Below are 8,053 nucleotides of genomic sequence, written 5' to 3'. Positions count from 1 at the left end.
GCTATTAGCTATTAGACATTACGTGATGTTAGAATTATAAGGTTCTATCTAAATGTTTGTCGAAATTGAGTTTTTTACATAATCGGATCCATTAGGTGTTTATTAATGCCTGTGTGGTGTTATTTTTAAAATGTTGACATTTTTTAGTTAGTAATTCATAAAATACAAAGGTTCCATCTCACAAAACATAACGGAATGTAAAAACTTTGACGCTCAATATCTCTGAACTACCCTAAACGGAGATAGAACCTTATCATTCTAAGATCACGATTAGATAAAAGTATTTTTTTTTTCTTTTTTTTTTTCTCTGTGAATGATAATCTTTTTGGGTCAGTCTGAGTTGACCTTTAACCCCTCCCACTCTGAGGTAAAAACAACAACAACAAAAACCAGTTCCAAAAAGGTTCTTCAGTTGTCTGTGTCGGGGACCCCCCTCCCTTTTTGGGGGGTTCGATAAAACCCCCTCTGTGGAAAGGGTTCCCTTACGAAACCAAGTGAAGAACTTTGTTGAGTTAATCGTTGACCTTACCGTGACCCACACTACTCGACTCTTAACGGGAGTGTGTGTGTGTGTGTACTGTATATAGTCTATATGTATATATATATATATATATGTTACGGTACATGTGGGAAAACGGTACATGTGGGAAAACTAGGGTTAGGGTTAGGTGCTAGGGTGCTACGGTTAAGGTTAGGGTTAGGGTTAGGGGTAGGGTTAGGGTTAGGGTTAGCGTTAGACATGCCAGCATGTACCAAGTGGACATAGCACCTAACCCTAACCCTAGTTTTCCCACATGTACCGTATTCCCACATGGACCGTAACATTCAATATTCAATTGAATGGGATAGTGTGTCCAAGCTTTTTGACTGGTGCTGTATACCACTAGCACTTAAACCACTACGGTATATATGAAGTCGGTTCGACAGACCGAGATCATGCTTCGTCCAGATTAAAAATGTAGTCTAGACCAACACAAAGAAAGCATATTCAATGGAGAGTCTCCATGGAAACAGTGTTTGCTGTGATGGTCTGTGTCTGGGAAAATGGTGTCCCCTAGGGTTAGTTGTTTGTCCTCCATATGTGTCACGTTCTAATGATTAGGTCCTCATGTCGGGATCCGATGTCATGATCTGACTTTTCTTTTGAAAAATGTGAATACGTTTCCGCGTTGTTGAAAATCATTGACACACATCGCTAGTCAACTGACACAGCTTGTTTTGTGAGCCTGCTAACAATGTAAAGTAGTGTTCTAGTTAACTAGGTAGCAGTGGGGGATTACTCACCCAATCCATTGCGTTGTTGCAGTATTGTTGGCTTAACTAGCGAGTTTGTGTTGTGATTCTCAACAACGTTTTGGTTGCCGACATGCGGACCAAATGATCAGACTGTGCCACATATTGTAATGAATGGAGTGGAGGTGTAACATAACTATCTCTCTGTGTCTAGGTTTGTACATAAAATCAGTGAATGTATCTGAACTGAATGTTTCGTGTGAACAACGTTCGAGCAACTCATTGTGCTGTGTGTGTGTGTGTGTGTGTGTGTGTGTGTGTGTGAGTGTGTGTGTGTGTGTGTGAGAGAGAGTGTGTGTGTGTGTGTGTGTGAGTGTGTGTGTGTGTGTGTGTGAGAGAGAGAGAGAGTGTGTGTGTGTGTGTTTTTGTGTGTCTGACCTTCTCACTGTCAGGACCACGCCTCTATTTCCGTGACTCCGCCCACCGTGTGTGTGTGTGTGTGTGTGTGTGTGTTAACGTGTGTGTGAGAGAGTGTGTTACGTGCGATGTTGATGACTGAGCCCAGCTGTGAGAACATGTACTACATGTATGTATCAGTTATTGTTGTTTATGTACGGTGTTGTTGTTGTTGTTGTTTGTGACTTCAGGGGGGTATTCCACCAATGCCGCTAAAGGAAAATCCAGGCTTATTATGATCAAAATAAGCCTACACTTTCCTTTAGCGACACGTTGATGGAATACCCCGCTGTTGATTGTTTCATCGCGTCCTGCTTTGCATGAATGTACCTGGTGTAACTAGGGTAACCACTGATATGATATTCCACACAACACCACCCATTAAAAGACAATGGCGACTTTTTAAAACATTGGTTTGACTCGTTTCTACACTCCAGACCCTGGCGGTCCAAATAGTGTCGCAGGACTTTTCTTTTTCTTCCTTCTGTACTTTGTGTTGACTGTTTTGTACCGATCGTGATCTGTGAGATCGGTGATCGTTTGTTTGGGTCTGCCTGGAGGGGGGTCAGATGGGCGGGGCTTGTGCTTTTGCGAGCGTTCCATTGGTTCCATTGCGTTGAATCAATCAAGCGCGCAGATATAATAATAATAATAATAATAATAATCATGTTTTATTTGCCATGCAATCAACTTGTTAATTAATTAATTAATTAATTTTAATTAATTTAATTTTGCCATTTAGCAGACGCCTTTAATCCAAAGCGACTTACAATTACGAATTACAGGGACATTCCCCCTGGAGTAACTGAGGGCTAAGTGCCTTACTCAAGGGCACACTAGTAGTGGTGTGGTTTCAGGCGGGATTTGAACTCACAACCTTCCGATCACAAGTCCAACTCACAAGTCCAACTCACTATCCACTAGACCACCACTATCCAATGACCATTGACTATCCTTGTCAATCAATTGTTGGAATTTAGTATTTTTTTCTCTAGACCCCTCTAGGGTCAGCTATAGTCGGTGCTCCTGGAGCAATTAGGGGTTAAGTGCCTTGCTCAAAGTCACATGCAGCTCCCTCCTGAGGCGGGGATCGAACCAGAGACTTTCCGATTGCTAGCCGGCCTCTCTAACCTCTAGGCCAGCGGTTCCCAACCTTTTTGGACTCACGGCCCACTTTACAGATCTCTCCAGTATTCGCGGCCCACTCAGCACGCGCAATTTTTTTCCGCGTGCACGCGCATGAAACGCGCACGAGCGCTCAAAACAACGACGTAATTTTACGAAAAACTAGAGGGAGCGTGGCAAAAAAAATAAATAAAAAACATTAAAGCCGAGCGGCGATGTTTTATATAGCAGGTGATCAAATACCAAGATCGTAAATGTTGCATGTGTTCAATATTTACGACCAAACATCCTTATGTGTGTGGGCAACTCCCGACTCCCGACCAGGGTTGCCAGATGGGCTCGGGGTTTTTTGGTGGAATTAGAGGTTTTAGACTGTGGTTAGGGTGGAAAATGTAGATCCCATCTGGCAACCCTGTTCGCGAGTCCGGGATGGAATGTAGCCAATCAAGAAGCGAGCTGACTTCTTCTTTTCGGATGGAAATATCGGCGCACACCACACACAATACGATCAAGGCTGTTCAATCCAAGATTTTTTATCTTTTTAAAATTAAAACGTTTTTCTAACAAAAAAACGTCAATAAAACAAATTTTTTGCCCATGATTTGGCGGCCCACTTGCAATACTGGAACCGCTGCTCTAGGCTACCACCTTCATCCCTCTATCATCCTCCCCCCTCCCTCCATCATTTCCTTCCCTTCGTGTCTCTCTGGTGTTTTGTTTTTGCGATCCGAAAAAAAACTGTCGACACGGCAACAACACGCGTGTTGATTGGTTCAGTTGTTTTAACTTGTTTACTTCACCTTTTGTAGCAAGACAAGACAGTCAGGACAGACGTGGTTCTATGTACAAGGTTCTAGGGTTCAGGATTAAACAGTTGAGTTCCGGGTATCATGTCGTTGGTGTCCAGAGTTCAAAGTTCAAAGGTTTTCCAGAGTTCAAACGTTTTTCGGTTGGTGGCGACCACATAAAAGGCAAAGTGTTCTATCGCCAGCAGGGGGGGCGGGGTTTCTGGGTGGGGGGGGGGCTTGATCCCAGATGGGGATTGGTTAGAGTACAAGGTGGGGCGGGGTCAGGGGAAAAGGGGGACCCCCCCCCACCCACATTGATTTGTAGGAAGTTTTCTGTAGTATTTAACAAGGGGCTGTATGTAGTGTACACACACACACACACAGACCTAGATACACACAACGCGCACGCACACACACACACACACACACACACACACACACACACACACAGACCTCAAAACAAAACCCTACTAGCCTTTCAGAGCCACTATAAAGTCATGCACATTTCTTTGAAATCATTTTTGGCAACGAATAAGTCCTCCTCCACGCCGCGACGGCATAGGCTCCCCACAAAGAGGGGGCGTGGCCAAAAACCAGTCGATCAACCAATAAAAAAAAACACTCAATGGATTAATAACTATGGTGACCACCAATGAAGAGGAGGGACACAGAAGGGGGGCGGGGTTTAGAGAGCCAGAGAAGGAAAGGAGAGAGAGTGTTTTACGTTTAGAAATATGGATCACGTAAAAAAAAAAAAAATGATGGTGAAAGGGGAACACCATTTCGTGGTGACCAGGAGGTAGAGACAGGGAGGAGCCATCTTCATCATCGTCATCATCATCGTCTTGACGATAACCAAACCCGGGAGGGAACTGTCGCGCGGCCGTCACGAAGGAAAAAAAGAATCATCGTCGTAAGAATCAATGTCTGTATCCTGTTCCTCATCACCCTCCTCCTTCTCCTTCTCCTCCTCTTCCTCCTCCTCCTCCCTCAGCTCTATGCCCCCGATCACCACCGCCCTAGTCACAGGCTCGTCACCCGCTGCATCTGGCCGTCTTCCTCCTGGGGGGCGGGGGGCTCTGCGTACGCTTGCGTCTCCCCATTGGCCGCGAGGGGCGGGGGCTGGTAGAAGGTCTGCATGTGATTGGGCCGCGGCCCAAGGGGGGGCCGTCCCAGGCTGTAGGGGAGCTCCAGGGGGGGGCGCTGGGGGCGCGAGGAGGACGAGGCGGAGGCGGCGGAGGAGGAGCTGAGGATGACCTCCGGGTGACCCTCGGGGCTGCTGTCCGGATAGGAGGAGAGAGAGAGAGGCGGGGGGGAGGAGGAGGAGTTCCGGGTGTAGATGCGGGAGGGGGGAGGGGGGGAGTCGTCCGGGGCGTAGAAGCGGGGGGGGGAGTTTCGCGGGGCGTACATCTGGGCGGACTGGGGGGACTCGCGGGTGTAGAGGTTGGGGGGGGAGTTGGTGTCCCGGGTGGTGTAGATATTGGGGGGGGAGTTTCGGGTGTAGATATTGGGGGGGGGGGAGTTTCGGGTGTAGATATTGGGGGGGGGGGAGTTTCGGGTGTAGATATTGGGGGGGGAGTTTCGGGTGTAGATATTGGGGGGGGAGTTTCGGGTGTAGATATTGGGGGGGGAGTTTCGGGTGTAGATATTGGGGGGGGAGTTTCGGGTGTAGATATTCGGGGGAGAGTCGCGGTCGTGGGTGTAGATGGGGGAGGAGTTAGAGTCGCGGGTGTAGATGGGGGAGGAGTCGGGGTCGGGGTCGAGGTCGGGGGTCAGGGGCAGGTCGAAGCTGTCCGGGTCTTCCGAGTCGCCGTGGTAACGCAGCGCCGGGATGTTGCCTCCCCCTCTCTCCCCCCCCCCCCCCCCCCCGGCTCCACCCGCCGCCGTCCCGCTCGAAGAGGAGCGTCTCCTCCTTCCCTCTCTTCTCCACCCCTCCTCCTCCTCCTCCTCCTCCTTTCCATCCCTCCATCATCCCTCCTCCTCCGTCTCTGGGCTGCAGAAGGAGGAGGGACGACGACTCCTCCAGGGCCTTAGGGTACAGGGGCTCGGACTCCTGGGGGGGCGGGGGGGGCGGCGGGGGGAGGGGCCTGTCTCGGTAGCGGTCCGTCCCTCCCGCCCCACCTCGCTCCGCCCCCGTCGGCTCCATCCCTCCTCCTCCTCCTCCTCCTCCTCCTCCTCCTCCCCGGCGCGACAGCGTGACGCCCTGGGGGCGCGTCAGGGTGGCGTGGTGGTGGTGGTGGTGGGGGCGGGCCTGGACCTCGGGTGGCGGGGGAGGGGGCGCGGGGGGGTGCCTGGTCTCCTGGGGGGGGGGGGTGGCGGCGGCTCTGCGTCCCCTGGGACGCCCTGCCGCCGTCCTGCTGCGACTGCGACTGCGTCAGCTGCGGCTGCGCGGAGTCCTGCGGGCGGCCGTGGTGGTGGTGGTGACCCCAGCCGCCCTCCTGGGGAGGGGCGCGCACGTAGGACGCCATCATCATCATCGTCGTCGGCGGCGGCGGGGGGGCGGGGGGCGGAGGCGAGCCGTCCTGGAGGTGCTGCTGCTGCTGCTGCTGGGGGGGGAGGTGGGGGGGCGCGGGAGGGCCCCCCATCGCCGCCGCCACGGACCAGCCGTCGTGGTGGGGGTGGGGCCGCGTCAGAGTGGCGTGGTGGGGGTGGGGGTGGTGCGGGTGGTGCGTCTGCTGCCTGTCGTGGGGGCGGGCCAGGCTGCCGTAGCGCTCCGAGGCGGACCCCCCCAGCCCCGGCCCCCCTCCTAGCCCCGCCCCCACCCCCGCCGCCGCGGTCGGACGCAGGTTGCTCTGCACCAGCTCCGAGATGATCATCTTCTCCAACACCGCCGCGTCCGAGAGGTTCCGGCGCATTCCGCCGCCGCCCGGCTCGCCTGGACCCCCCCCTGCCCCGCCGTGGGGGGTGAGGAGGGCGGGGCCGGAGATATCCTCACTCCCTCCCCCGCTGCCTCCTCCTCCTCCGCCTCCGCCTTCTCTCAGGAGGTCGGTGCTCCCTCCGACCCCCCCCGGTCGCGGGCCCCCCCCCAGGCCCTGCAGGGTGAAGCTGTTGGCGCTGTAGCCCCCGTTGAGACACACGCTGTCCATCCCGCACGACTCCTGGCTCTTGGACAGGCCGCCCTCTGGTGGTGGGGAGAGAGAAGAGCACACACAGAGGATTTTTAGTCGTCTGACTCTGACCAAAGCTGACTGAACTGAGAGAAAGGGAGGAGGAGAGAGAGAGAGATGAGAGAGAGCATGAGGGAGGAGGAGAGAGAGAGGGAGAGAGGGAGGAAGAGAGAGAAGAGAGAGAGCATGAGGGAGGAGGAGGGAGAGTGAGGGAGGAGGAGAGAGAGGGAGAGAAGGAGGAAGAGAGAGGAGAGAGAGAGAGATGAGAGAGCATGAGGGAGGAGAATTAGGAGAGAGGAGAGAGTGAGGGAGGAGGAGAGAGAGGGAGAGAGGGAGGAAGAGAGAGGAGAGAGAGGGAGAGAGGGAGGAAGAGAGAGGAGAGAGAGGGAGAGAGGGAGGAAGAGAGAGGATAGAGAGGGAGAGAAGGAGGAAGAGAGAGGAGAGAGAGGAGAGAGAGGGAGAGAGGGAGGAGGAGAGAGAGGGAGAGAGGGAGGAAGAGAGAGGAGAGAGAGGGAGGGAGAGAGAGGAGAGAGAGAGGGAGGAAGAGAGAGGAGAGAGAGATGTATCAGGGAGAGGGCGTACTTTGCATGTCTCTGAAGGGGGCTGCTCCGGGTCAGGACAGGACAGGACAGGCCGGGGGGACAGAGAGAGAAGAGAGACAGACAGGTCAGGACAGGACAGGCCGGGGGGACAGAGAGAGAAGAGAGACAGACAGGTCAGGACAGGACAGGCCGGGGGGACAGAGAGAGAAGAGAGACAGACAGGTCAGGACAGGCCCGGGAGACAGAGAGAGAAGAGAGACAGACAGGTCAGGACAGGACAGGCCGGGGGGACAGACAGAGAGAGAAGAGAGACAGACAGGTCAGGACAGGCCCGGGAGACAGAGAGAGAAGAGAGACAGACAGGTCAGGACAGGCCGGGGGGACAGAGAGAGAAGAGAGACAGACAGGTCAGGACAGGCCGGGGGACAGAGAGAGAAGAGAGACAGACAGGTCAGGACAGGCCCAGGAGACAGAGAGAGAAGAGAGACAGACAGGTCAGGACGGCCCGGGGGGACCGACAGAGAGAAGAGACACAGACAGTCAGAGACATACACTATGGCACACTAAAACCCCTTTCACACATACAAGCCTTCCCAGTAAATTCCATGGAATTTCCCTGGTACAGGGTACGTGTGAACGCGACTGACCAGGGAAATTCGATCAGGCACCTTGTATGATTCCATGGAATTTACAGGGAAGACTTCGGTGTGAACAGAAGCCTGAACATTGCCTGGTCCGGTGTAGGTACACGATGTGTTCAGGTCTGTTCGAGAGTTCGGTCCTGCCATTACAGATGATGTGT

At 53.4% G+C, this 8,053-nt stretch overlaps 1 pseudogene across 1 annotated transcript in view; it reads right to left on the bottom strand.

Annotated features, from left to right (window-relative positions):
- Positions 1-4,625: 4,625 nt before the first annotated feature.
- Positions 4,626-8,053, bottom strand: part of LOC308151832 (adhesion G protein-coupled receptor L1-like) — a 29,832-nt pseudogene continuing 26,404 nt past the window's right edge. The window contains exons 14-16 of the transcript in view: positions 6,104-6,723; positions 5,615-5,901; positions 4,626-5,493 (exon numbers count right to left, since the gene is read on the bottom strand). The product of the transcript in view is annotated as an adhesion G protein-coupled receptor L1-like (transcript). The remainder of the gene's footprint in view (positions 5,494-5,614; positions 5,902-6,103; positions 6,724-8,053) is intronic.

This window comes from Nansenia antarctica, assembly GCF_963989245.1.
Source record: "Nansenia antarctica genome assembly, chromosome: 2".
NCBI classification, from domain to species: domain Eukaryota; kingdom Metazoa; phylum Chordata; class Actinopteri; order Argentiniformes; family Microstomatidae; genus Nansenia; species Nansenia antarctica.
Note: the sequence above shows the minus strand (reverse complement) of the source record. Positions and strands in the feature narration are given on the sequence as shown.